A 27,736-nucleotide genomic window follows, 5' to 3' on the forward strand; every position below is an offset into this window, starting at 1 on the left:
ATAGGGCATTTTGCAGTGGCTGACTTTTTTTTTTTTTTTTTTTTTTTTTAACAGCCTGTTCTGTTCCTAATCTTGCCAGAACCACCCAGACCAGGACAAAAAAGCCCTCTGACAAAAATATCACAGGTCTGCTGCCAGCACATACGACCTGGAGTTTGAACTCGGAGGCATTAGTGAGCTGACTCTCCTATTCTTTCCATCCGAACCTCGCTCTTATTCTCTTTCTCACCCTAATGTTTAATGATGACACAAGTTTGGTACTGAAATGCTCAGTCTGAGCCTGGGATTGTATGATCTCATTATTTAGAATCAGAGCCGTATTAATCACAGGCTGCTGTATCTCTCAGTAAATATCTGCAAAACAGCCAGAGTACAAGGTTGCCAAATCAGGCCCCTGAGGATTAGCAGCAGCTCTCTGTGAGACAGCAGGTGTACCCGGCACATGGCTCCAGAGACAATGCTTTGGCAGGACGGTCTACCTGCTGTGTCCCCCGGTCTGTCTCTTCCTCTCACCTGCTCCCTCCTGTTCCAGAACCGCCGTTCAGCCAGGTGGCTCCAGTGTGTCTCTGCCTGGATGTTTGGTAAAACAGCTGGGTCGAGAAATGATGTCTGCAGTAAATTACTTTAATCTAGGCTAAAATATATTGAAATATGACGTAGCCCTGCATTTAAAAAATATTTTTTTTACAAAATGTGTCAACTTGAATGCACTTATCAAAATAAGTATTCAAATATGTATACAGAAGTTTTAAAAATGTGTTATTTAACTTAACATCACAAAGGAGTGGATTTATTTATTAAAAGAAAAAAAAAAAAACTTTAAATAGACAAAATACATTATATATGTTTGTGTAAGTTTGTTTATATGTTATCATCATGGTATGCAAACATTACTATTCTTGCAGAAGAAAACATCTGTTTTCTCCATGGTTCGGTTTTCATTCACTGCACATTTCTAGATGAATTCTCTCTGTATAACACACAGAGATGATGATGATGATGATGATGATGATGATGATGATGATGATGACATTATCTGACATTTGTAAAGAAGGCCAACTGCAAACAGTTGTCCAGAATTGAACCACAAACTGCAACAAATGGAAAGCTCAGCACCACATGCAGAAAGTGTATGTGAATGTGTACGTGAACACTATACATAAACAAGTTTCAAGTTTGATTACATGTATGTTTGTGTGATGAGAAACTGGTAGGTTTACATGATGTTAGTGAGACTCTGATATTACTCTCTAAGCATTACTATTGTTCACACTCTTGCCTCACTGCTCTCTGCAGTCATAGCATGCTCGCATAGATTACCTGCAGTCTTATAATGTGCTCTGCTAGATTCAGCAATGATATTTCAATTCCTAGTGTGGATCATTCATCAGATTAGATACAAAATTCATTGGAAACTGAGGAAAATCTGCCTCTTGGGGCATGAATAAATTTATATTTCCAGCAATGCTGAAGCTACACACTTACACACCTGCTGTGGCATGCAATATAGGTGTTACAGAGCGCTGCATATGCCAAATGTTTAGATTCTTCTGAAATGATGAATGCACACAGGAATAGATTGGATCTTATTGGTTGTGTTGATTTATATGGTGTGGAAATGTAAGTCTCATTTAAGTGCCATCACTATACCTTTTATATTGAGAGCAATTAGGTTAGCCAACTGCTCTTCATGATTTAATCCCCAGCTGTATGATTCCCATGTCCTCTAGCATTTTCAAAAGGTCCGTGTTGCATTGAGATCTCATAGAAATAAGTGGGCCCTGAGGGGTTAGTGTCCATTTCCAAATGTGCCTGTATGCCATGGGTTATTCTCCATTTTACATAATTAATATCTCTCTAAGCTCTGCTGTTGTCTTCCCCACCAGTATCCTTCCTCCTCACATAAAATGTTTCCCGATAGATTGAATGTCTTTCCATGATTGATGATTGGTATTGATTTTAATCCGCCTGTATCTTGATAGACAAAAAGTACAGATCTATACAGTGAAAAGTACACAAAGTTTATCTTAAAGCATGCGCGTAATTTGCAGGGGGGTTAGGGGGGTCATGACCCCCCCAAAAATCAGATCCAACTAATATAACCCCCTCAATATCATCAAACCATTCAGATTAAAATAATATGAAATATTCAGAATAAATACTTTTGTTCGTTTTCTTTATTAATTTCATTTGCCAGCAAGAAAGATAGTATCATATTTTAAATAATCTGTAATGTACCCCCCGCACCGACTACTTGGTATTACCCAACCGGCTTTCTCTACCAAGTTTGTTCACTATTTTGCGCAGTCCCTGGGATGAATGGGTGGAAAAAGCTGACGGAAAGATGAAAAGGACACTGAAAGGCAGCCAGACAACAATTTTTCATTGTTTGTCGACACCAGCCAAAAAAAAAGAAAAGAAAATCCTGACCAAACGGAGGTACCCCGCTAAATTGGCTGTTAAGTTAGCTGAGCGTTTCTCAAAGTGTGGGGAGTAGATACATGACAAACATGTTTTGTGCCCACTTTTTTCTAATTATTTTATTTATTGACCATACACTCAAAACAAAACAAAGACACATTTAAATGTAAGCCTTACTTAACCTTTTCACACGTAAGTTTAAAAGTTTTTCAAGGCGACCGTTATTGATCTTAGTATCGCTTTATGGTTCCCATGGAGACGAATCATTCATTGCTTGTCAGCGCTGATGACTGATGATCTGCTTTTATTTCCTTTTTTATTCTAATTTCACAAATTTGTTAGCTATAGCAGGATATATCTGATATTCCGATTGTCAAATATGTGCAAGTGGATGTGTTTTGTTGTTCAAACACCTTTATAATGATCGCGTTAATTGAGTTGTATGCGCAACGTATTTTAGGTATCTTATTAAAATACCTAAAAAATTACGTAACGTTAAATTATTATTAGGAATTTACCACCTCCGGTTCAATTTGAGATGATTATAATATATTATAATATATATATATATATATATATATATATATATATATATATATATATATAATTTTTTCTTATTTTTATTTTTTGCATGGAGTTTGCAAAGTGACAAAATGAATCAAAGCACAACTATAACGTCAGTCCACACTTGTATTTTCTCAGTTTCTGAATTTGATGTTATCAGAGGCTAAATGCAAACACAATTATTATTATTTTTTTAATCTACTTTTGAGTCTTATTTCATGCAAAGTGATAATATATTTGCACTTTCATTTTCTCTATTTGAAAGTTTTTAATGCTGTTATTTTTGTTTTTGTTATTATGCTGTTTTGTTGACTGGAGTTGGCTGGCTAGATGTTGGTTTGCCAGTGTCATGTGAGGTAAAGCCAGAGGGTGCCAGGGACTGTGTAGAACCAATGTCACTGTATTGTAACTTAAGTTGCTGTTTGCTCCAATAGAGTCACCCGTTTTTTTTTTTTTTTGGGGGGGGGGGGTGCATAATTAAATTATGCAAATTAGTATGTTACCTTTTACACAAGAAAACTATTCAATAAATAAATAAATTAATAAATATGCCGCAAGTTTAACCCCCCCAATGGTAGACCCAAAGTTACGCCCTTGTCTTAAAGTATTGTAAAAGCATATACAGAAGCTTCAGATTCACTTTGAATGTTGTGACAACAGGACTTAAATGCAAATGCAAACATATTTATTATATAATGTATATATGTATGCAAATACATGTGTGTGTGTGTGTGTGTGTGTGTAATTGTTGGGCCCTATGAACTCCATTCCACTTTATTATTTTTTTCCAAATTCATTTTTTCCATTTTAATTTTTCTGGATTACATTTTGTTTTAATTTTTCTCAACTCCTTTTTAATGGTTAAATTTAATTGTATGAATCAAAAAGCATGTCTAATTAATTAAAATCATAACACTTTTTCACAACAATTTATTAAAAGTGTAACAAAAATTAAATGTTTAGGGCCCTATGAAAATTTTTATTTTTTCTTCACCATATATTTCATTGTTACCTAATTCTGTGTTTTAGCATGTCTAATTATTTAAATGCATAAAACAACTAAATTTAATCTTTTTTTTTTCTTCTTAAAATAGTACATTCATTTAACATTCATTACATTTTTCCTTTAATTATTGAAAATTAAGCAAACTTAAATTTTTGGTAAACATAGGGGATTTACTATTAAAACTAAAACATGGAAGAAATGTGTGATTATTCCTTAAAAAAATAATGTTTGTGTCATTTTAGTAGTAGTATTAGTAGGCTATGTACATTCTGCTGTACAATAGTAATACATTTCTGGCAAATACTTGTCTTTAAATTAAATAGACTTTTATTTTGATAGGTTACCATGAATACCTTTACAGTTCTTTGTATGTGATGTGACACTAGTTTTACTCGAATTAAACTGTCAAATGCTCATGAAGTGACTCTCAGTGCAGTTCTGGAGATGTTGTTCATGTGTTCACATCCTTATTTAGAGAGATGACAGAAGCTGAAATTACTGCAAGCGCCACACGCGCTTCAGTGTGTGTAATAGACGAAGAAATGCTTCTGCGCCATTCATTAAAACAGACATGCATAAAATACAGGATTCATATTTAAATAGACTTTTCCGCCTTAATATTCACAGATACTAGTCCATATTGTGATTTGCTGTACGTGCAATGATCTACTTTTGATTGATTCATTCAAAATTGCACAAATTCTGTGACATTCCACGTTAAACTGTAAATTCCATTTTTAAAGATTGGATTCCGTGGTCCCGTCCACGTTTTCTACATCGCGGAAATCATAGGGCCCTAATTATGGAACTAAGTTGTCAAAATATTATTTTTTTTTTTTTCTTGGTTCACATCTCTGCTCTGGCACCAAATAAGGACACCAGGACACCCCTGATAATACATCTTACGTGTTTGTATAACCAGCAGTTATTTATTTGAAGTGTATCAACGCAAAACTTTTGGCAGTATGATCAGTTGCTCATGAACTTTGGGATGACACTCTGATATATGCATTTAGCTTTTTTCTACAAGAGTGTCACATAGCCTATCACATGGCAGAAGAGCTTCTGAAATATTGAGAAACTGACAGATGCACTTAGTCATGCACACTTACAAACAGAAGCACACACACACGCACGCAGACACGCAAACTCTGAAAAAAGCTTGAAGGCCTCCATTTGCATCTTTCACAGTCGCATGCTTTTCTGCATTTATCAAGAAAATACAGCATGCAGATAATATCATGTGCACGGTCTACAAATTGAGTGGCTTTTGTTGCTGTGGTTACATGACAAAGAGATAGACGGGAAGAGAGATTCTTTGTCTTATAAGCTCAAGAGACACGTGGCAGTGATAAACATTACTTATCTGCTCTCAGGACCGATGTTCTTAAACCCCATTGAAGAAATGCTGGAGGGACAGTGTGCATCTCTACATCTAGCTGATCCATTCACGTTGTTGTTTTTTTTTCATCTTTCTTTGGACATTTTTTTTGTATGCTTCTCCCAAAAGGCTAAACAAGAGGCAGTCAGTGAATTTATTGAATTAGCAGCTAGCAGGAACCATTAGGAAGCCATTTCCTATTTGATAGTGGTGCATTAGAATGGGTGGAGCAAACCTCCTGTGGATGGGCAGCTCTTCTCATAGATCAGGACAGTGTGCATTTGACTTTGAAAGCCACCACTAGGCTAAATCATCTTTCTTTTATCAAACAATGATTGACGAGCATTTATTCCGGCTCTTTAATGTGACGTAGATGTTACTTGTAAGATAGTCCGTTATAATTACATCTTGCAAAAGTTTCTCAGACAAGTAAACCAGACAGAGTCATGCTCTCCTCAGGACAATGTCTGATAATAACGATTCTTGCTTTGAGTACAATAAATTCAGCAGAAGAGCTAGATGTTAAAAGGTTGAGTGCAAGGCCAGAGGTCATTAGATGAGCGCAGGCTATCAGATCTGGGCTCCCAGACCCTGCGGCTCTGTAGCCTATGATAAAAGTTGACGGTAATTCAGCACAACGTTGTTCTTCCATATCCTATAGCGATAAGGACATGAGCTGCAGAAAGAAGGGTCTGGAGAAAAGGAGAGACCAGGACAGACAGACAGAGATGAGAGTAGATGGAGACTATTTGGGGCAGCCCTAGCAGGTCACCTAGAGCTAATAAACTGCCTAATGAACTATTGTTGGTAGCTGCCAATTTTGGGGGATACATTAGTCCAGCTTGAGTCTTCAGGACAAAGATCATGAAGCCTAATGAGTAACCATGACCTGTGAAAATTGGAGGTCTGCATTATAACTTTACTGTTACAGCAGTTCAGTGTTGTGCCAAAAAATGGGCTCTGGACCAAAAAAAGTTTACAAACCAAAATTTAGCAGAATTGGATTGCCAGACTTCACCATTGATGACTGACTATCGGTAATGACACTCCATGAGGCTGTCTCTTCATGTGACCCTCTGTAGACAAGTCCATCACTATTTCTGTTACAGACCATTATGTTTAAATTGTCATTATACCACAAGCAAAGTCATAATTTCATTTTTATGACCTTTTATCTCTGCATGCCATTCTTTATTTAGCCTCACTGCCAAGTCAGTCACATTTTGGGCTCTTTTTATACCAATGTCTTAGACAAAATGCTTCTGAAAATCAAATGAGCTTTCAGGTCAATTTCCTTCTGTGTTCAAAAAGCAAATAAATTACTTTTAACTCGGAGCGTGTGGACAATGGGCCGTTAGCTCTCTCAGGGCTTTCTCTGTTCCAGTCATAACAGGCTTAATGGCCAATGTGGAGCTTTAATACGCAAACTTATTTAGTTTTCTTGTCTAAAGCAGACTTATGTGGCTTTATTCGCCCACCTATAATAAACCAGAGAATGCCTGGGGATGCCTATTGTCATCAGATCATCCCAAGAGGTCACTACGTCCCACCACTCATTATTTTCTTTTTGTTGAAGCCACTGTCTCCATTCCCTCTCTTCTCTTATTGAGAATACTGTTTTCTCTTGAGTTTCACTCCCTTTTGGCCTCTCGCGGTTGTAGTGATGCCCACTTTTAACTTCTCTCACTGTGCAGCCTTTGATATTTAAGAAGCTTAAACCTTTGAGCATAGAGGGAAAAAATTGAGAGAGTAACTCGAGAGTTATTTTGTTTAGACGAATTAGCAGCCGTTATCTGAACCAACCATTTCATTGTTGGCAAATTTATTGTAAAATCATATTTCAGCTTATGTACAGGAATCAGATACATCAATTATCAATTATTTGCAGTTTACAAGACATAAGTTCATTGACTTCCAGTTAAGAGAAAAACAAAATGTATTGTGAGTGCAGAGAGACTCTTAATGTAAGATCAATGTGAGCATTTCAGAAAAAGTAAAGAAAACTAGATATAGTCAGTCTGGAATTTATGAAACTGCAGTGAAACACCTGACCTAACTAAGTCAACCTTAAGGAAGGAAACGAACGTAACACGTAGGGATGAAGTCATTAAATAGTGTCACTTCTGAGTGTGGTATTTTAAGTAATAATTTTACACCTGCACCTTATTCACTATTGAGCTGCACTACTATTTAACCAGAGACTGTCTGCTCTGAAGTAATGAATGCCACAAGTGGAATGAAATGACGTAAATGCAGTGGATTAAAAAAGAAAGGAAAAAAAGATATTTGTATATACAGTAAGAGTAATGATTAACAGTCACAGTAAAGTGCACCAGATTGTAGTGCACTGCTGTGTCCACTACCAACCTAGCACTCAAAACCAGTGTGCAAGATGGGAAAATGTGAGATGCAAATGTCCTTCAGCACTTGAAGTGTAAATGTTACCCCAGTCCTGACAGTTCAACCCTTAAAATCTGATGAAATCTGAAATGAGCTTACAATCTCATCCAATTCAGTTGTTTTAGACCAATTCATAATTAAATGCAAACATATGCGGAAGATGAGAGATATTTTGAGTATTGACACTAAATATTAAGCTTAGTATCATTTTGTCAGTATTCATAGTTTTAAAAGTTTTGGAAAGGAAATAAATATATATTTATAACCGTTTCAATAAAAACAAAGGATGGTATGCCAGCTATTGCATACAGGGATTACATTTAAGAACTTTTTATAATTTACTGAATCATTAATTAATATATTTACTTTTGAATTTAGATGACTAGATTTACTTAATAAATCTAGTATTTATTGCTATTTCCGCGTGTGGTCTTTCCCTACTCTGTTGCTTGCTTTGAGCCAGGCTTGTAACAATTGTTTATTAAGTACTGTAATTGTTGCATTTAGTCAAATTGATGCATTTTTTGGCATTATTGCACTCTTACAGGGGGCAGTCGTGGCCTAAAGTACAGAGAGTCAGACTTGCAACCCGAAGGTAGTGGGTTCGAGTTTCAGGAGTAAATAACCACCTAAACCACGACTGATGGTGAGGTGAGACCCTTGAGCAAGGCACAGAACCCCTAACTGCCCCCTGGGTGTCCACCACTCCATGTGTGTGCATTTGGATGGGTTAAATCCAGAGCACAAATTCCGGAGTATGGGTCTCCATACTTGGCCACACGTCTCATTATGTCACTTTCACTTACCTGATTAACATGAGTCTGTTAGTGACAGACAGCACGTACAAGTAAACGAGTTTGTTCATCCTCAGTGAATTCCTCCCACAGTATTTGTGGTTACTCCTAGATGAGGGACTTTAACTCCCCTCTGCTTTTCTTTGGCTATTTATTTTTAAGATGGGAGAGGACAGAGGAGCACATAGAGGGCATTGAAAGTGTCTCCTTAAGAATTTAATAAGAAAAGAGATCTTGATGGATTAGGGGTCCTACCCACATAGGAGACATTCACCGAATGAGGAATGACAAAGTGAGTTTTTCTCTGCCCACCTCGTCTCTGGGGCCTTTGCTTCCAATTGATGGAGATTAAAGAACCATAGACGGATGTGGTCTAGTGGAAAGGTTTTTATTTTAGGTTTTTATTAATATTTATATGCATATGAAACAAGTCTATTCAAGCATCGGAAAGTGGTTGGTTTACATCATCCAGCATGACGAGAGATGGAAATACAAGTTGCTGACTCCTTCTGACAACAGCACCCTGTGGAACATCCACAAACCCTCAAACACATGTCCATTGTGCGTTCAGATATATGTGGTGTACTTAATGGGACATCCACCCTCAAGGTTAAAAAATGAGTGGGCTTCAGCATGAATGGATCTGTGTAGGCAGCGAATCGACCCAGTAGGGGCCTAAATATTACACAGCAGAGAGAAGAGAGAGTAATCCCTCATAAATAATAGATAACCAAATCCTCTAAAACACAGCCAGCATTGCCAGCCATGGGCTGGTGATAACAACTCTCACAGTGGCTGGGTCAAGCTTCCATTAATACTCAATTACACCCTGGAAGCAAGGTGCCAGAGGTTACTGTTGTTTCTGTTATGGGAGTAAGATTGCTACCTTTACTACAAACATTGAGTGGAGCAGGTGTTCCTCATCCATGTAGTCATACATGAATACTCTCATGTCCTTGTATTATTTTCTTTGTGGAACACAGCAGGAGAATGTCCAAGCTGTGCTTTTCCATGCATTGAAAGTGCATAGTGATTAATGCTCCCAACAAAAAAAAAGGACAAAAGAATATATTAGGGATACAATAGCACATATATTCACAAATACATGTCCTTTGAGAAAGTTTTACATGAGCCAGAGTAATATTACAATATGAATATCCACTGTTTGGTTGGCAACATTCCTCAAAATGTCTTGTTTTGTGTTCTGAAGAAAGAAACTCAAGGTTTGGATCAAGTGGAAGTAAAAATCACACCTATACACGTTTCACACCAGGTATGATCATTTATGTCAGACATCATTGCTTCTCCAATGTTGTGATTGATTGTGATACAGTAAGTAAAAATTTGTATGTACTATTATGCGTTAGATCTATAATTCATCATCTACTGTCCTTGTATAGAAAAGAAGTGAATTTTTTTTTTTTTGTTGTTTCACAGAATAAAATGCTGTGTCATAATGACATTGTGGAAAGTAGATGATAATAAAAACAATCACATAAATGCCCTTTCTGTGTGAACGATCAACTATGCCTTTAAAAGCACAAAGTAGCTAGTATTAAGTTTGAAGAGTGAGCTTTAACCTGTCATTTCTGCTTCTTGATTAGAGTAATTCTACAATCAGAACCAAATTAGCAGCGGCAGATTCCGAGTCATTAGAATTAATTACATCAACAGCGCTTTAAAACTGACTCACTGCGGTTGGCGTCTCTAGATGCGTACGAGTGTGTTTGTGAGAGGGCATATGCATTCCACTGCTCACTTCCCTCTCGGGAAATCTCCCTGATGAGTTATCCCGGATGGACACCACTCTCAGGAGACTATGTGATGAGATTTGCAACTGTTTAGCAGTTAATAAATCCATCAGTGCACTCCAAGCCCACGCAAACATACTTCCACACTGCCCTTCTGTGCAGAAAACAGCCAGAGACTGATGATGCATACTGACATAATTAAGGATAGCCTTTCTCTCGAGAGAAAGGGCCTAATCCGACCTCCTTTAGGGCACTCTCTCTGATAACACGCTCCATTAAAGACATGCACATGATCACAGACAAGAAAGCAAAACCAGAAAGGGAGCCGAATCGTTAAAAGCTTGTTTGTTGTCCTTGCACTTTTCAGAAATGCATCAAGGTATTTAGAATAATTATTATCCCCGTCTTAAGCTGCCAAACTAATTGTGTGTTTAATTATTTCGCTACAATAGCGTCAGGTTTTCCCAAGGTGCCGGTGCCAGTTAAGCTGCTCATAATTGTTGTCAATTTAGCATTAACTATTTAGCAGATTAAGTATTAAATAGAAATCGAAGTGCAATGAAGGCCATCGAATGCTTCACAGCAGCCCAGTTAACAGAAAGGTGTTTTTAGCCCAGCGAAATACAAATCCTGTTATATAGCACACTGTAATGCTTTCCCATCATTCTGTGCTCGCTTTAATGATGCTCGCTCCTAACATCAGCAGTTGTTGTGGTAACCACCGCTATTCCGTGATGAATGGGGCTACATGTTGTTGAGGTGCTTATACTTGTTATATGTGATCTATCGGAAGCTACACAGACAAAAAAAAAAAAAAAAAAAAAGTATTTTCAGGCTACCTCTAACGTTTTATTTTGCCACTGATAGAAAACCCAAATTGTGTGGGCCTATGTTCACGTAGAGAGCGCAGGGATGGGAGAGAAACCAGGAGGCTTCTCAAAGCCTCCCACATCTGTTTGGCTTATAGGAGAAGCTTCAAGCTCTCCATTTCATCAGAGTGATCTAACCGAAGCACCAGTCTTACCTGTTTGGGCTTTTTCTTGGCCCATTAGATCTGAACTTGTTCTCCAAACATCCAGCATCATACATGTTCCAGTTCAGCAGTCCCTCAGATCTTATTGCCACAAAACCTTATCTGACAAACCTACACTTGGATTGAGTTGTGCCTGCTTATATCACTGCTCATTTGCACACATTTAATGCTAATTCACTAAAGGAATTATGCAAATGAAGTAACAACAAAAACACACCCTCAAAATCTCTGCTGAATGCAATTTTCATGGCACAGTACATTAAATTACATGCAGGTTTTGAGTGCGCTGTTTCACCACCTCTTAATTTTATTTTTTATTTATCTATTTTTTTATGCATCTAAATGCATTGATATCAAGGTTTTAAATGTAGCAGATGCACTGAAAAAAATGGTTTGGAAACAATTGTCACTAAGAAATTGCTAGTAAATGACAAAGAAATGGCAAGTAAATGCTGGAATGCACTACACAACTTTTAAATTCTTAAAAGAATAATAATGAAAAAAACAATGGCCAGTTTTTCTAAACAAAGCAAATAAGCACAAGGCTGCAATCCCATAAAAGCCAATCAAAAGTGGCAAATTCTGCTGGTAATCTGACAATGTGGGAAATAAAGAATACAGAAGCAGAGGCTTAAGATATTTAAGGGATAAAAGATGCTTTTTTGGGGGCATTACATAATCGTGCAAATACCAGTAAAAATGACTACCACAAACCTTAGTAAACCACCTTGCAGTAATTTATTTAAAGGAGACCTATTATGCCCCATTTTACAAGATGTATTAAGTCTCAGGTGTCCAAAGAATGTACCCTAAAATAGTCCACACAGAATTTGTCTTTTTGAAAATTCCTATTGTGAGTGGAAGTGCAAACTGAAACATGCACAAAGTGGCTGTCGCACGGCAAGTGGGTACTAAAGTAATTTTATTGTTCATGTATTACTGCGCTCAAACTGTCAATTACACACAAGATTATGTTAAAAACACACAAGTTCCAAAAACGTTTGTCTGTAAAGGTAAACAGCTGGGGAAGAAATCACACGTTTATATGAGATCTCTGTATTAAGTGACAGTAGCGTATTATAAAGTACCTATACTGCTGTCTACGCTGTTAATATGTTATATGTTAATATAATAAAAACAGAAAATCACTCACTGCTCTTGATCTAATAACTTTTATAGCTTTAATAAGAAGACATTTATTACTTGAATGCTACTTTTAAATGCTCTAGCATAAAGATGATCATAGCGGATTGTGTGTGGCTCACTCGGCACGGGGTCTCGGCTTATATGGCAGTGTCTGTCAACAGGATACATATAATATTGTGGACACACTGCCAACACACATTTATATTCAGACAACATGTAAAAGGGAATTTTGCATGATAGGTGCCCTTTAAAATACTCGCTTCCCATAAATTTTGCATCTGAAATTGAAACTCCCACAAAAATAAACGTTCACACCTTTTTAGTACATCTTTAGTAAATCCTGACAATAGTTGTAAACATGCCCTTATGCATCATACACTTGCCGACTTTGTGAATAGTTACAAAGGAAAAACGGGGCATCATATTCATATACTAAATGACTAAGGAATTCCTCAATGACTGAGGATCACTCACTTCATGAGTCGTTCTGAAAACAACAAAGACAAAATAATGCCTTGTTGCTAGGAGAGGTGTGACAAATTAAGACAATGTTTTTAAAAAAAATAGTCTTTAAAAAATCGAACATGCTTACCCTCCAACTGCAAAGAATAAGTGAAGTGACATTCAGCCAAGTATGGTGACCCATACTCAGAATTTGTGCTCTGCATTTAACCCATCTGAAATACACACACACAGAGCAGTGAACACACACACACACTGTGAACACACACCCGGAGCAGTGGGCAGCCATTTATGCTGCGGCGCCCGGGGAGCAGACTGGGGTTCGATGCCTTGCTCAAGGGCACCTAAGTCGTGATATTGAAGGTGGAGAGAGAACTGTACATGCACTCCCCCACCCACAATTCCATCCGGCCCGAGACTAGAACCCACAACCCTTCGATTGGGAGTCCAACCCTCTAACCATTAGGCCATGACTTCCCCAAAAAATAATAGTCTAAAGCTAAAAAAAAAAAAAAAAGGTCTGTGACCATCATGCACTACACTCAACTCAAATCTGCTGACTTTCAGCAAAAAGTGTCAACTTATCCAGACTGTAAGTCAGGGCACAAGTATGGTCATGTCATGTAACATATTTCAGTCTTCAAAATGTTGAAGACTAAAATATTTTCTTGTAAAATGAACCGCATATGACACTTTCTGCAGTAACCCTAATTTATATAGTTGTGTTTGTGCAGAAAAAAAAGGGTCTTTATATTAGATACTCATGAGCCAGTGCATCAAAGCTGGATTGTTTATCATTAGATGTCACTATTTCCCACTGGAGTGCCCATGATCTCCATCAGAAGGCACTTTATTCATGTTTTTTACTATTCACTTACGACTCCATTTCCCATAATCCTTTGCCCAGCACTCACCAATTTTAGTCACCTGTCTCTCATCACCTCATCAGTCACACACTATAAGAATGGCACACACACAGTCTGTAGTATTCCTCTTGTATCCCTGTCTTGTTTCTGACCCTGGACTGTTTCCTTGTGTTTTTGATTGCTTGCTGCCTGCCCTAACTATAGCCTGTGTATTGGAGTACCCTTTTGCCTGAGTCTTGGATATTACTGTTTGCTGGTGTTTTGACCCTGCCTGTCTTGCCACACTTTTTATAAAGCTTTGCTTTTGGATCTTCTTTTGCTTTTGATTCTAATTGTCAAATTAATCTCATGCAGGTAATGTGGCATAAACAAATGGCACTTAACAGTGGTATGAGATCATCAGCTGAATGTTTTATTAGGTATCGTTAGATGATGAACGATGATTTTTTTACTTTGCTTTCAAGCTGGCGAAAGTAATTCATAAAAGACTCTTTGCAATATGATCTTTAAATGTTGGGATGATTACCTACCATGCTAAGGCTGTTTTATTTTTTTAGCAAAGTGTGTAATGGAGTTCTAAATTACAGCTTCCTTTCATTGAAAATACGTCTGAAATGGAAGAAAAGGACTAGTTTGCAAACAGTGAAAATTATTCTTACATGGATATAAGAATACAGAAACAAAACCAAATCACTCAAACACAATTAAGAAACCATTCATGTTGTCCCACTGTTTATTTGTAAATCGAGATATGATGAACAAGATTTCTAAAAGCAATTATCAATGTCATTCTTATTTAAGCATCTGAACTCAATGCCTGTAAGCCAAGATAGAGGAGTGTGATTGGAAATTATAGGAAAAAAAAAAAAAAAACACATTTCATGCTGGAGAAGAACTTGCCACAACTAATTCATGCATCAAAAAAAAAAAAAAGTGTGTATATATATATATATATATATATATATATATATGTATATATATATATATATATATATATATATATATATATATATATATATATATATATATATATATATATATATATATATATTCTAAAATGCTTGTACAATTGGCACTTTTGTTCCTGTATTTTAATAATAATAATGATGATGAAGAAAGAAAGAAAGAAAGAAAGAAACTAAAGAAAGAAATGTCTTTGTTACATTGTTTTCAAGAGGTTTATTTCTACATTTTAATCCACAGGTGTACAGAACCATATGGCTGCCTAATGTTGTTAGTCTGTGTAATCGTTTTAGCCATGTTTGAATGGCTATAACAAAGTAAGCATGTATTAAATGAAGTATGGCTTGTTTAAAGCTCTTGGTACCTGTTGCCATATTGCGCTTACAGCTGTGGCGAAACATCTGGAGTCTTGTGTGGCTGAGTATACGTGACGCTGTAGTTATGCTGTGGACAGTGCTTGTTTCATTTGGTTTATTTGTGTAATATGTCATCCTGCCTGTTTGATCGGGCAAAATAATATACAGTATGCAAGATAAGCGGAAAGATTCTGTGGCAGTTTCCTCTAATTTCACCAGCTGTCTGGATGAAGGGATGACAGAGACTGGCATGCCCTCATTGTGTGACAGAAGAATAATTCATGCATTCATGTCATCAACAGCTGCTCTAGAGATAAAATATAGTTCTACTGAAGCCAGACCTCTGCCTGACAAACCAAAATAAATTTAATTTGCACACTGGGTTTAAAAAATACACATTTGAAAAATTATTCTATTTACTTTTTTGCTTGTAGTTAAGCAGTTGTTTTCATCATAAATTATATTATCAGTATAATGTTTTTTTAACATTTAAGTAAAAGTGTCAGTTAAATTAAATAAGTTTAATTTTGGTAACACTTTACAATGAGGTTCCATTAGATAATGTTAGTTGATCTATTTACTAACATGAATGAACAATTAGCAATACATTTATTACAGCATTTATTAATCTTTGTTAATGTTAATGAAAATGCAGTCGTCCATTGTTTAATTTACAGTGCATTAAAATGTTAACAAGCACAACTTTTGATTTTAAATAATGCATTAGTAAATGTAGAAATTAACATTAAGATTAATAAATACTGTAGAAGTATTGTTCATTCTTAATTCGTTAACTTTAGCAGTTAACAAATGTTAACTAACAAATCTTATTATAAAGTGTTACCTTAATTTCTAAATTTAAATTAGCAGTTGAACCCCAACTGTATGTTATTTGTTGATGGCATTTCCATAATCCTGTCAGGTCTCATCTTTATATACATTGTCCCTGCATTTTAGCTACACATTATTTTGAGTTAAGTCTTCTAGGATAGCAGTGAACCTAATGAAGTATGAAAATATCCCATTTTCTTTGTATATATGCTACACAGATAATTTCTGCAGTGATAGCAGCTCTTAATGGAATGAAGCACTGTAATGCTGCACAGTGCCAAAAGAGGTCATGTGTGTGCTATGCCAGTAATACTCACTTAAAAGCATATGTCAAGATTGACTAAGAGCATACAGTATACAGCGAAGACACACAAGCTTTAATACATTTCTTCACAGCTATTCTAAAAAGGACATATCTTGAAGTTCAAAAAATCGGTGTGTATCCCTACCATGATAGTCACAATTATTATTTATTTATTTATTTTTTCATGTAAATTCTGTGTTTTTGCTAGTAACTGGATATTTTATTAATCTATTGGTCTCCATGTATGCTGTATCACACTAGGTAGCCACGCCTACCACTGAACCTCATTGGTCCAAATTGCTAGTCTTCATAGCTGATGTGAAACATCAGATACATTCTGATTGGCTGTGTCACATCACACAGCAGTTTTGCATCCAGTGTGACAGGCACATGGGTGGTTAAGATGCAGTCAGAGAGATGGTCACGAAAAATAAAATTGTCTGTTTATGGTATATAATAATATAAGAGCACTGCAGGTAAATAAGTAATAACAATAAAAAGTTGAGTAGTAGAGTCTAGTGGATAATTTTGACCTGCTTTTAATGTGTGTGTGTGTGTTTGTGTGCGTGTGGGTGTGTGCTAAATAGATGAAATTGAAATGACTATAAAGGTCCTGTCCTATTAGTAGATTCTAATTCGGCTGTCTGAGAGCAGGAATTCAAAGAGGAAGAGAAGAGTCCATCTGTCACAAATAATGAACACTCTCCATACACATTAAACCAGGAAATGACTATATAATGACACCCGGTGGACTGAGGCACTATTTATGACAAACGTCCATCTTGTCAATTAGCCAGCACAGACACACACATGCACACACTCACACACGCAAATGGCATCTTCAATGCAGGTATCTCTTAGATGGGCACGGATGGGAGCAATGGCACTAAACTGGCTGAGGAAGGTTATTGTAGTTTGCCATTTAACATTTATTTTTATTTTAATACTATTTTCATATGTACTTTTCATTTCAGTTTGACGTTTGTTAGTTTCAGGAATGGTTCTGTTGGTAACAATATTGTTTTTGTCATAAAACCATGCTTATTGTTTTAAGATTTTAATTTCATTTTTACTAATTATAAAATCAGTTCAGGAATCAACATCACATTAACGAAGTAACTCACATCTAAAACAGGCAGAAACACTGCAATGTGTCTGTTGCTTGTTGCTTCTCCAGCTCAGATGACAGAAAACAGATGACAGCATTACATCTTGTCAAAGCCACCTCGACTCTGCTGTTAAAGACATCTAAACAGTGAAGTTCCCCCACACAGACAAAACCGGTCAGACTATTTCAGGATAGCTCATTTTTTTATATTCATATTCATATTCATATTTCATATTTTAGTCTTTCATTTACTTTGCTTTAGTTATTCCTGTTTATGAAAATTTATTTTCAGATCAAATCCTCTCGTCTTTGCTAAAACATTACTTTTGAAGTATGCCATCTTCACCCCTATGAAAAAAAAGAAAAAAAAAAGAATGCAAGTCCAAACTGAATATAATTTTTCAGCACACTTAACTGCATGTTAATTACAATGAAATTAAAATTTTGTTGGCATAAGTTTTTTTTTTTAACCTGCTTAAGTAGTTTTTCAGTGTAATTTCATAATTCTGTTGTCTTTTGAAATTTTAAGTGTAATTAAGTGTGTTAAGAAACATAGATATGAAGGTATACTCTCGTTATACATGGTGCTTTTAAAAAGATTTGTACATTCAGAACGGTTAAGCAGACTTTTTTTTTCTTCTCCACATGGGCACACCAAGGGATAGAGTATAAGGCAGATAGATGGTAAAGTATTGAGGATGTGAAGCAGGTCTTCAGGAATAAGCAGAAGGAGGAGCAGCTTGCAGTTATGTTCCTCTAAGTGACAGCTAATGAGATCAGACCCATATCTTTTGGATGTTGAGTGGCAGTGCTTCTATTAAAACTCCCTGCATCCCTCCATCCAAGCCTCTCTACGCTGTTCCATCCATCACACACTCCTTTCAGGAATGGACTTGAGCGTAGGTACGAGGGATGTGTACAAAGTGAGTGTACAAAGAGAAGCTGTAGTGCTGTGGCACGTTCTGTAGTGCATTATGGGTAATCTTTGTGAATGAGGATGGCTCTTGAGGGATGCACTCCGATGCGGGTGTTGCTAAGAGTGTAACATCGTGTGTATGAGAGAGAGAGAGTACTTTGTATTGTATATTGTGCTTTCAGAGATCTTGCTGAAAGGATTTATTTATCTATCATGAGGTCTTTAAGGCTGTGCATGTGCACATTTTTATTTTTTAATTTACTGGGAAAAAAAATACTCTTCTTAATTCATATCTTGTTTTTCAGGGAGGAAAAAAGTTTAGCATGCTTTAATTTAGATACATTTATTAAAGCAAGACGTTTTAGGACTTTTAAAGAGATGTTTTCAGTTGAATTAATTTCCCATTGGGTAAGAAGTGCATTTTCAAAAAAGCCCATGTGTGATTTTTTTTATTTTATTTTTATTTTTATTCATTTACATGAAAGCAGAGTGAAGAAAATAAAAAGGACATGAAAAAAGAAAAAAGTGTGTATTTGCAATATATATCCAGCAGGTGCATGAGTGGGTATCAGTGAGTTTATTTGCTCTGGTTTTAGATGCTAATCAAAAGGATGTAGACATTTACGCTTTCTATATAATATATATATATATATATATATATATATATATATATATATATATATATATATATATATATATATATATATATATATATATATATATATATATATATATATATATATATAATATAATATAATATAATATTATATTATATTATCTATCTATCTATCTTGTATTTGAGGCAAGTATTCGCTGAGAAAAAAAATTAGACCCTTTACAGATTTGATTGATGTATTGCTCTTATCTGTACGATCAAAACTGGAAGTGCAATTTAAGTTATTTTCGGCGTTATCAGGAGATTAAGTCGTATATGCGTTAATCGACTCCAGCGGGTTAAGAGACAGATGTCTATGGTCCCACTGTATCTGTCTGGTAAGAGAGCAGTGATCAGGGGAATGTGATTCATCCTAGAGGGGGTCCTTCAAAAACACGCTTCACCCATATTCAGAATGCCAGCTTGGGTTATTCAGAAGAAATGCCAGCTTTCCTAAGACACATTTCCACTGTGAAAAACCCTTGGACTCTCCGCTTCAGATTATGTTTGACACGGCGAACTGATTTCATATTTTACTCAATTTCAAAGCACTTAGTGAAATTACATGTGTTTGACGATGAACATCAACAATGATGGCAACGCTGTTTGTATTGCGCTCATAACAATGCAAAAATGCAGAAAGCAAAGAATAAACCATCGAATAACATTTGGCCAGATAAAAGGCGGCAGGCCTGCGGAGATGAGAGCTCCTGCTGCACAAGTGCTATTGTAAACACTTTAATATTTCATGAGATCCAACCAAAATCTTTCCTTTCATCGATTTGGTTTGTGGCTCAAAACGTTTCTTAATACATCTCCCCTCTCATCAGAATGTTTCCAAGAAGAAAGGGGAGCATCTGTGGGATCTTTTAAATATCAGAAAATGTTTTCATGCCTTTTCGTTAATGATTTAATTCCACTGTTGAAAAATCTATTTTCTGTTGATTGCCAAGCTAAAAGATATGAATAATTTAAAGGTAGCATGGAATCGAAATGCCCTTTTATTAATGCAAACACCTGACTTTTTTTTTTTATTCAAAACTTGACAAAAGTTTGGCATCTTTCATCAAAATATAATAACATGCATCTTTTTGATTATCTAAATGGGGCCTAATATGTTTTAAATTTTAGTTTTTTTTTTCTTTCAGTTTTAGTTAGTGTAATGCCACTCTTTATAACCCTGCAGATCAAACTGCACAAACTGGTATGGCAAAATTGACAGCATCATTAGTATTTGCAGATGATGGTTATGGTAAGGGCCTTGTCAATTCTAGAATACACGCTACAACAAACTGGGCCAGCTAACCAATCAGAGCGCATTGTTCTTTCATAAAGGAAGGGTTTCATCAAAATAGGAACTAAACAGGGTGTCTGCAACAGACTGGGATGAGAGGTGCTGAAATAATATAAAATATGTGAAAAATAACGTATTTTTGGAACAATCAAGCATGAAAACTACATCAGGACTTCAGGACCTCTTTAATTTTTCTTCAACAGCTATGTTTTCATGCAACCAAATAATCCATTAGTAATCGGACTGATGTCATGAAAAGCTTTTAAACACATTAGTCGATCCAAAATAAATTTAGATTGGATTGGAAATGGTGGTAGTCAGAATCAAATAGATTAGATTAAGACTGTACCTTAAATACAAATAAAATATAAAATAACTTGACTTGAATGAACCAAATTGAAGATTCCTTCTTTATCGTTTTCTACCTTCTTTGTGGTGTGAGCGCTTTCAGTTCAGTGCAAATCAGTGTATCTAATAATAAATCTATAAAAATCAATAAATCCACATTTTGTTGAAAGCTGTTTACCTTACCAAGCTTCAGTTACATTTTCTCAGTTACAGTTCTGTAGTGAATGTAGACATTTTATATTATTTTATGTTTATATTATTCAACTTAAGATCACATTGGAATGGTTGCACATAGTCTTACATGGTGCCATTATATTTAGGAATAGCCACTTTTCGCAATACAATCAATTCTTTATATCATTTCTAAAGTTGTACTCGGTTAAATATCCAATTACACTCAGTCTACTCTTGGGAAAGCTGATCTACAGTTTACAAATACAAAAGTGCCTAACGAATCAAGCTAACAAATTGAAATTGACCATTTGAACAAATTGATTCACTAAAATAACAAACCAACATTAATAGTGTTTTTTTTATTATTATTGCTTAAGCTCATTTGTGCTCAGTGCAACAGCATAAAAGCAATGATGCAACATTTTGTCACACTACACCGCTGTCAAGATCCTGACAATGTTTCTAAATTAGTCCCAGAACTACTTTTAGTTGTTTACTTCCTAGCACTGTTTGATTCATGTGGAAGCAACATTCACATGCAGTAAGAGCTTTTGCAGTTTGCAGCATCAACCTTGAAAATGCCTCTGCAGAAAGATGATTGCAGATGCTGATGGTCTTACAGACTCTATTAGTAATCCTTCATAAAAGTGGAGCCAGTGTTTTGGACTGATTGAAGATGGACAGATAGCATTCTGTGTGGCTTGATGAAAGAACAACACAACGAAAGAAGCTTCACCAGTGTATCGACAAAACGCCAACGCGCAACACAAAGCTTGAAGACAAATGAATTGGAGCAGAAGTCTTTCATTTTAAAAGAGATCTAACATGTGATTTCATCTCTAAAGAGTTTTTTTTCTTTCTTTTTTTCTTTCTTGCTTTCTTGCTTTTCTTTCAAACTACAACTTCCAGCTCCTTTTTTATGATAATGCTTAACTTCAAATACACATACCCCTCTCTCCCTCTCTTTGTCTCGCTCAAGCAGCCATCTCTCTCTCTCTCTCTCTCTCTCTCTCTCTCTCTCTCTCTCTCTCTCTCTTCCTCTCGTAGCAGAAAGACATCTCGCATTCATTATCCCTTGGCCTTGGCCCGTGCTGCTGTCCTCCCTTCTGCACTGCTCAATTACTCTGTCTTCCTGGAGCGTGTGGTGGTGTCAGGCTACTGTAATGACTTTCTGATTATCTGTCTGTCCGTGATGAATGAGATGGAAATGTACCTCTGTGGCCAAACAGGTCTCTGGATCCGCACCAAGTGGGTACGTCAAGGGGCTACGGGCACGGCTGACCGACAAACCTTTAACATAAATAAAATACCGCCAACTTGAGCAGTTTGCCTCATGTGTCACCATTTCAAACAGTTTGCATGGTAGCACCATTACAATAGGTTATAAAGCACCAAGCTATTACCTTAGTAGAATCTGGACGTTACGTAACCAGTGAGATGACATTTTACTGGTTCGTTTTGATGATTTAGGAGGGTTAATCAAAAGTATTAAAATATTTTCTCTTTTTTTTCTCCGTTTTACTGTTTTCTGATTGTTCAAGTATAGTTGCATAGATAAACATTTCATGTTATATATATATTTTTTGAGTTGCTTAATTTTAAGAATAAATACTTATAATTCTTATAAATGATAAGGATTAATACTTGAAGGCTGTATTAGTTATTATGTAAACTACATTTAATAAAAAGTGTTAGCGCATTATATGTAAATAGCATTTTTCCCCCTTCCTGCTGATATGGCTATCGAGTAAAACACAGCTTTACTCTGGTTTCTGAGTAAGGGCTGAAGGGGAAGGTCAGACTCTTTGTCACTGACCCTATTGTTAATGACATTGACATTAGATGGTTAACCAGAGTGACAGTAATAGGCCACCTGATCAGGTCTGGATACCTGAGAAACGAGTCGAGTCTCAGTCGACACTTAATCCGGACCTCCATCGGTCCCTCGCTCCCCCGCTCTTATCTAGATTCTCTGTCATTCCCTCCCTCTCTGTGTTTGAGCTTCTTGTTCAACCTCCGATGCTTTTCTTGTTGCTCATTTACTCCTGTGGCTGCCCAGTGTGGACACAATAATGACATTCTGATTGTCCGTCTGCAAATGAGAATGAAAAGGGTGTCTGAAGAAATTGCTATTTGTAGAGCCATCAATTGTAAATTGTGTTCAATACCTTGCCTGACAAATGCATAAAGAAGGAAACATCTTGGCATTGTGAATGCATGAAATTACACTCCAGAATTTTAATTGACCACATTCAAGACATCAATTAAAAATGAAACTATACGCCAGAAAGCCTGTGCACCGTCCAGTAATTTCATTGAAGAGTCCCCGTCCCTCTTACTATATTATGGTTTTTTTTTTCAAAGCTGCTCAAAAGCAGATTCTCTCTATTCTCTGTCCTATTGCCTGACCAGTAGCCTAATGTTCAAAACTCTTTTTGCAGCTCAATAAGTCTGAGCTTGTCTTCTTATGTGAATATTTCTCTTTAAACTTAATCCAAGCGTTAAGATAAAAAGTCCAGTGCAGTCTTTAAGATAAAAGATTGCACACATTTGCTGCTTCAGAGAGAAATTACATGAAACATTTATTCTGCTTGTCTACGCACAACGAAGCATGGTCCATGTGACAAACTGGTAGTTAATGAAAAATAAATGTTTGCTTAAATCATGCTTTGTGATTTCTCTCGTATTTGTAGAATTAATGTGAGGCTTTGCGCTTTGGACTCTCAAAAATACAATGAAAATATGCACTACAGTATATGGGCATTTGATTCACAGACTTTTTTTTTTCATTCCACAATTTCAAAGTTCCACCATATCAAACAGTTTATTAATGTGTAATGTTGTATATTATGATACATTTTGTGTTTGAAAATGTTACCTCCATTTTAAATATGTGCAAATGAGAATCAGCATCTCAAATACAAAATTCATTCTCTAATCAGCGCTGATACTTGAGCGCTGCACTCGTATTTAATAGAATTTTTAAATTCAAATCAATCACTCGAATTGATATTTTTAGGAATTAATGCTCTCAAAATTTAACAGATGTAATTGTCGGAGGACTCAAATCCCCATTGGTTTGAATTGCTCTATTGTTAATTCTGGCTGGGCGAAAGGCTCACGCAATTGAACAGTAAATTAGAAAGAGAGGGGTCATTTGGCTGTGTCTGCCCATACTTCAAATCCTGACAACAGTTGTCTGTAATGATTTCACTGTATTTAACTCCTACAACATACTTATATAGAAGTGCTATACACCTCTACTGTAGGATCCCAGTGTTATGATAATCTGCCATATTAAATATGTGATATATAGAATGACTGCCATGTAATATGCTGTAATGTTTACATTGTATTCATTATGTCATTATCAGTGTGTACAAAGATGTGTGTGTGTGTGTTTACAATATGTATGTGGGCACACACTTTGCCCTGTTATGGAGGGTTGAAGGAGCAGTGATCCATGGTGGACCCAGGCGATAAGGCCATATGGTGTGGTATGTTGTGTCATTAGTGTAGAAGCATGAAGTGGACACCAGTGTCTTAATTATATCCAGACAGCCTGCAACACTCAAACCTGCAGAGAATGCTCTCAAATGCCCGCACAGGCGTTAATGCATGGCGAAGCTATAAAAATGCGAAGTAGGCTACTTTCTATCTTATATGTTTGAATTAATAGTGTGAATTTAATTAGTTTTGTAAACATGGTCTGGCAAGCAATGTTCTTAATTCACCTCACTTATACTCATTCTCCAAAGCTTTCGGGAGCTTTCACACTTAGATCCTGATTTATAACTGCACAATTCAGGTAGGCTCTTTCCAGTTCCAGTGCGATTATTCTCTATGTGGACTTGTTTGCTGTAGGTCTAATGAATTGTGTGTTGTTGCTGTTTTCAGCTGTTTATCATTTGTGAGTTTGTTTCTCCCATTCTCTGTTTCAAGATACAAATGGAACATGAAACCTTCTCTTATGAACCAGTTTTTGGAGTTTGAAATCATGGCACACTTTGCATAAACTGAACCGTTATTTATGTTCGCACTGCATTAAATGTGATTTATTTTTGTATGTTTTCCATGTTTGATTCTCAGGTCATGTTAAAGTGTCAGAGACGTGAGAATGCAGCAGAACCTGTCACACACCACTCATTAAACCATCACTTAGATCTTCGCTGCAAGACTACACCTGTAAACTGGTGAGTAATTTATCATACCTCTGTTCGTTAATACTTAAAATCAGCCATTGCTTAAATGCAATATTTTTCTGCCTGCGTTTATGTAAAAACACAAAAATAAAAATAATAATAATAATTGATGAACTAAGTAATGGTTATTGGCCAATCAGAACTCAATATTGTAACACGCTGCTCAAAAGCTCATGAATCTTTTCATCATTTTTCATGCAAAATGGTTCTTTTGATGTTCTTTAAAGTCATCAGAAAGTATGAGCATTATCCAGCATGTCACTGACTTTTCAAGAAAAACACGTCTTGAGAATCCAAAATAATTCACTGGGTGGTGAAGCCTATTAGAATGCAGTTAGAATGTTCCTAGAATTCAAGCTATGAAAGAAAAAAATATCCATGGTTTAATTCCAAACAAAGCTAAAGCAGAAACACATTGGAAATAATTAATCATTGTGTAAAGCAGCTATAGGTATTCCCTACGAGTCGAAAAAGCAAGATGGAAACATCCCATCCTTTGTTAGCAATACCAGTTGATAAAACACATTTAACTGGTATTTTGCACAATTAATGCCAGAGTATTATATCTACTGAGGTTGAATAGTAGACCTCTGTGTGCACCACTGAGTTTGAGATAGAGACAAAAAAGAAATGCTAATAAACTGCTGTTGCTACTGTTTCACTTACTGTTTCACAGCCGTTTTGGATTCCAGTTACTGGGAACTCGGATTTCAGAATTTCGGACTTCTGACATCGTGCCATTATCACTGCATTAAGTGTCCAAAATTAGAATCAGCCACACAAATTAGTTAACTCAAATGCAGATTAGATTTCTGACCACTGGCAATCTGTCCGAAGTGGGCTGTCCCACCAAATTCAAGAGCCGAGTGCGAGTTGCTTTTGGAAGCCTTCAAGGACCCCAGAGTGTATGGGATCTAAAAGCAGCTTTGGAAGCAGTCATTGTAAATGTGCACCAGTTAACTGTTAAAAAAGAGACTAGACAAATCTGGTAAGGTCAGCAAAACAAGGTTCTGCTCTTAATAAAAGATAATGAATGTAAGATTGGTGTTTCACATCCAACACCTACACGAGGAACAGGAAGAGAACTCTAAAGCACAGTGATGGAGGAGGTGCTGTGCTTTGGAGGTGTTCTGCTGCATCAGGGTCATTCTAAAGTCATCTTTGAAGCTGTCCATTAAAAAAAAAAAAAAAAAAAAAATCCCTGCGGTTGAACCAGCGATAGATAGATAGATAGATAGATAGATAGATAGTGTGGTTGTATGCAAGCTTTATATTTGCTGGAATATGTTTTGTGAATGAATGTATGCTGTGGAGCTGTGCATGTCTGTAACAACTGGAGGCTTGTTGCCTGTGGCTCCTAGAGGTTTTGGCTAAATTATGAATGTATGTGAATGGAGTGTCTGTCTTTTTCAGAAAAATTCAAGCAAGGGCAGTAACAACTTGTGCAAGAGCACACTGAGATGTGCGAGTCAGCAGAATTTGGACAAAAAAAAGAACCCTTTATTATATACATTTTTGAAGTGCAATTTGCTCTTTGCCTTTTTTAAATCATGTTCAAGGTGTTTAGTACATGAGTTTAGCAATTATCATGGCTATTTTATTTAATGAATCCTTTTTGACGAATAGCTGTTCTAATTTTACCTGTGATGGTTTCCTTGACAACATGTTGAAAACTAAGCAGATGTGAAGACTAGTAAATTGTTGAGTATGTGTAGTATATCATGAAGGGATGTTGGTTGTTTTTTGAAGATGTGCTTTATTTTATTTTATTTTTTTTTTTATTTTTTTTTTGCAAGTGCAGGTTTTGTGCAGATTGTATTTGTATGATCGTGTTATGAAACATTGAAGACACAGATTCTAATGTTTCTCGCAGTTTTCAAGGTCACTCTGTTTTAAACAAAAGCATGGAAAGGACAATCAGTTGTGCCTAGTTGTGTTTGAATATTTTCATGGACATTTATTTAAATGTATAATTAATGTTGTGGCTACATGAGTTTATTAATATATTAAGAGTTATTTCTTTGCATTTGTTCATTCATTCATTTGTGCATATATTTGTATTAACTGCAATTTTTGAAATCCGCTATTGCTAATTAATGTCTTTAGACAGGTGACATTTTTTTTTCCATTGTAAATTATAGCTGTTTTTGTAGGACAGTGAACACTTTTGTATTATTTCCACCCACGTGTTTTTCCACAGCTATTTATTTACATTTTAATATGTTGTGGCAGTATTTTATTAAATTTTATTATATGTTTTTATTATTTATTATTTTATCAAATCAAGCCATTTTTATAGTTTAGTATTGTTAATTACGGAGAGTATTGTTAATTACGGAGACAGTCATTTTCCGTTCTGAAAGTTACAGCTGATTTCATAGTACAGTGAACACTTTTCATTATAAAGATCAGTTATTTTTATTTTTCACTGTGGCCCTTTTATCGTTTGGTCCTAATTTATATTATATTACAATGAATTACCTTAATTAATTTCACTACAGCAGGAACCTTTGAAAACAGTTGACAATTAATCATTGTTGAATCTGTCAAGTTCCACCCCTCCCCCACTTATACCTGCATTATGATGCAGTGATGTCATCAATGATGTTTACTCCGCCAGCATTAATCAGCATCAGTTTTGTTTCAGATATGCTTGTGTCTTTTGAGGCATGGATGTCTGTATTGAGTCAGCTCTGTTAAACACATACTGGCACCAGAAAATCACTGTCTCGCTTGTCCCTCATCTTGTGCTCTATTGCAT

The 27,736-nt window shown here is 36.0% G+C and overlaps 1 protein-coding gene across 1 annotated transcript in view; it reads left to right on the forward strand.

Moving 5' to 3' along the window:
- Nucleotides 1-27,736, forward strand: part of LOC113057912 (teneurin-2-like) — a 182,111-nt gene that overhangs the window by 51,115 nt on the left and 103,260 nt on the right. Inside the window, exon 2 of the mRNA XM_026225508.1 lies at nt 24,863-24,966. The gene's annotated coding sequence lies outside the window, so the exon portion shown is untranslated. The remainder of the gene's footprint in view (nt 1-24,862; nt 24,967-27,736) is intronic.

This window comes from Carassius auratus, chromosome 39 (assembly GCF_003368295.1).
Source record: "Carassius auratus strain Wakin chromosome 39, ASM336829v1, whole genome shotgun sequence".
Classification (NCBI taxonomy): domain Eukaryota; kingdom Metazoa; phylum Chordata; class Actinopteri; order Cypriniformes; family Cyprinidae; genus Carassius; species Carassius auratus.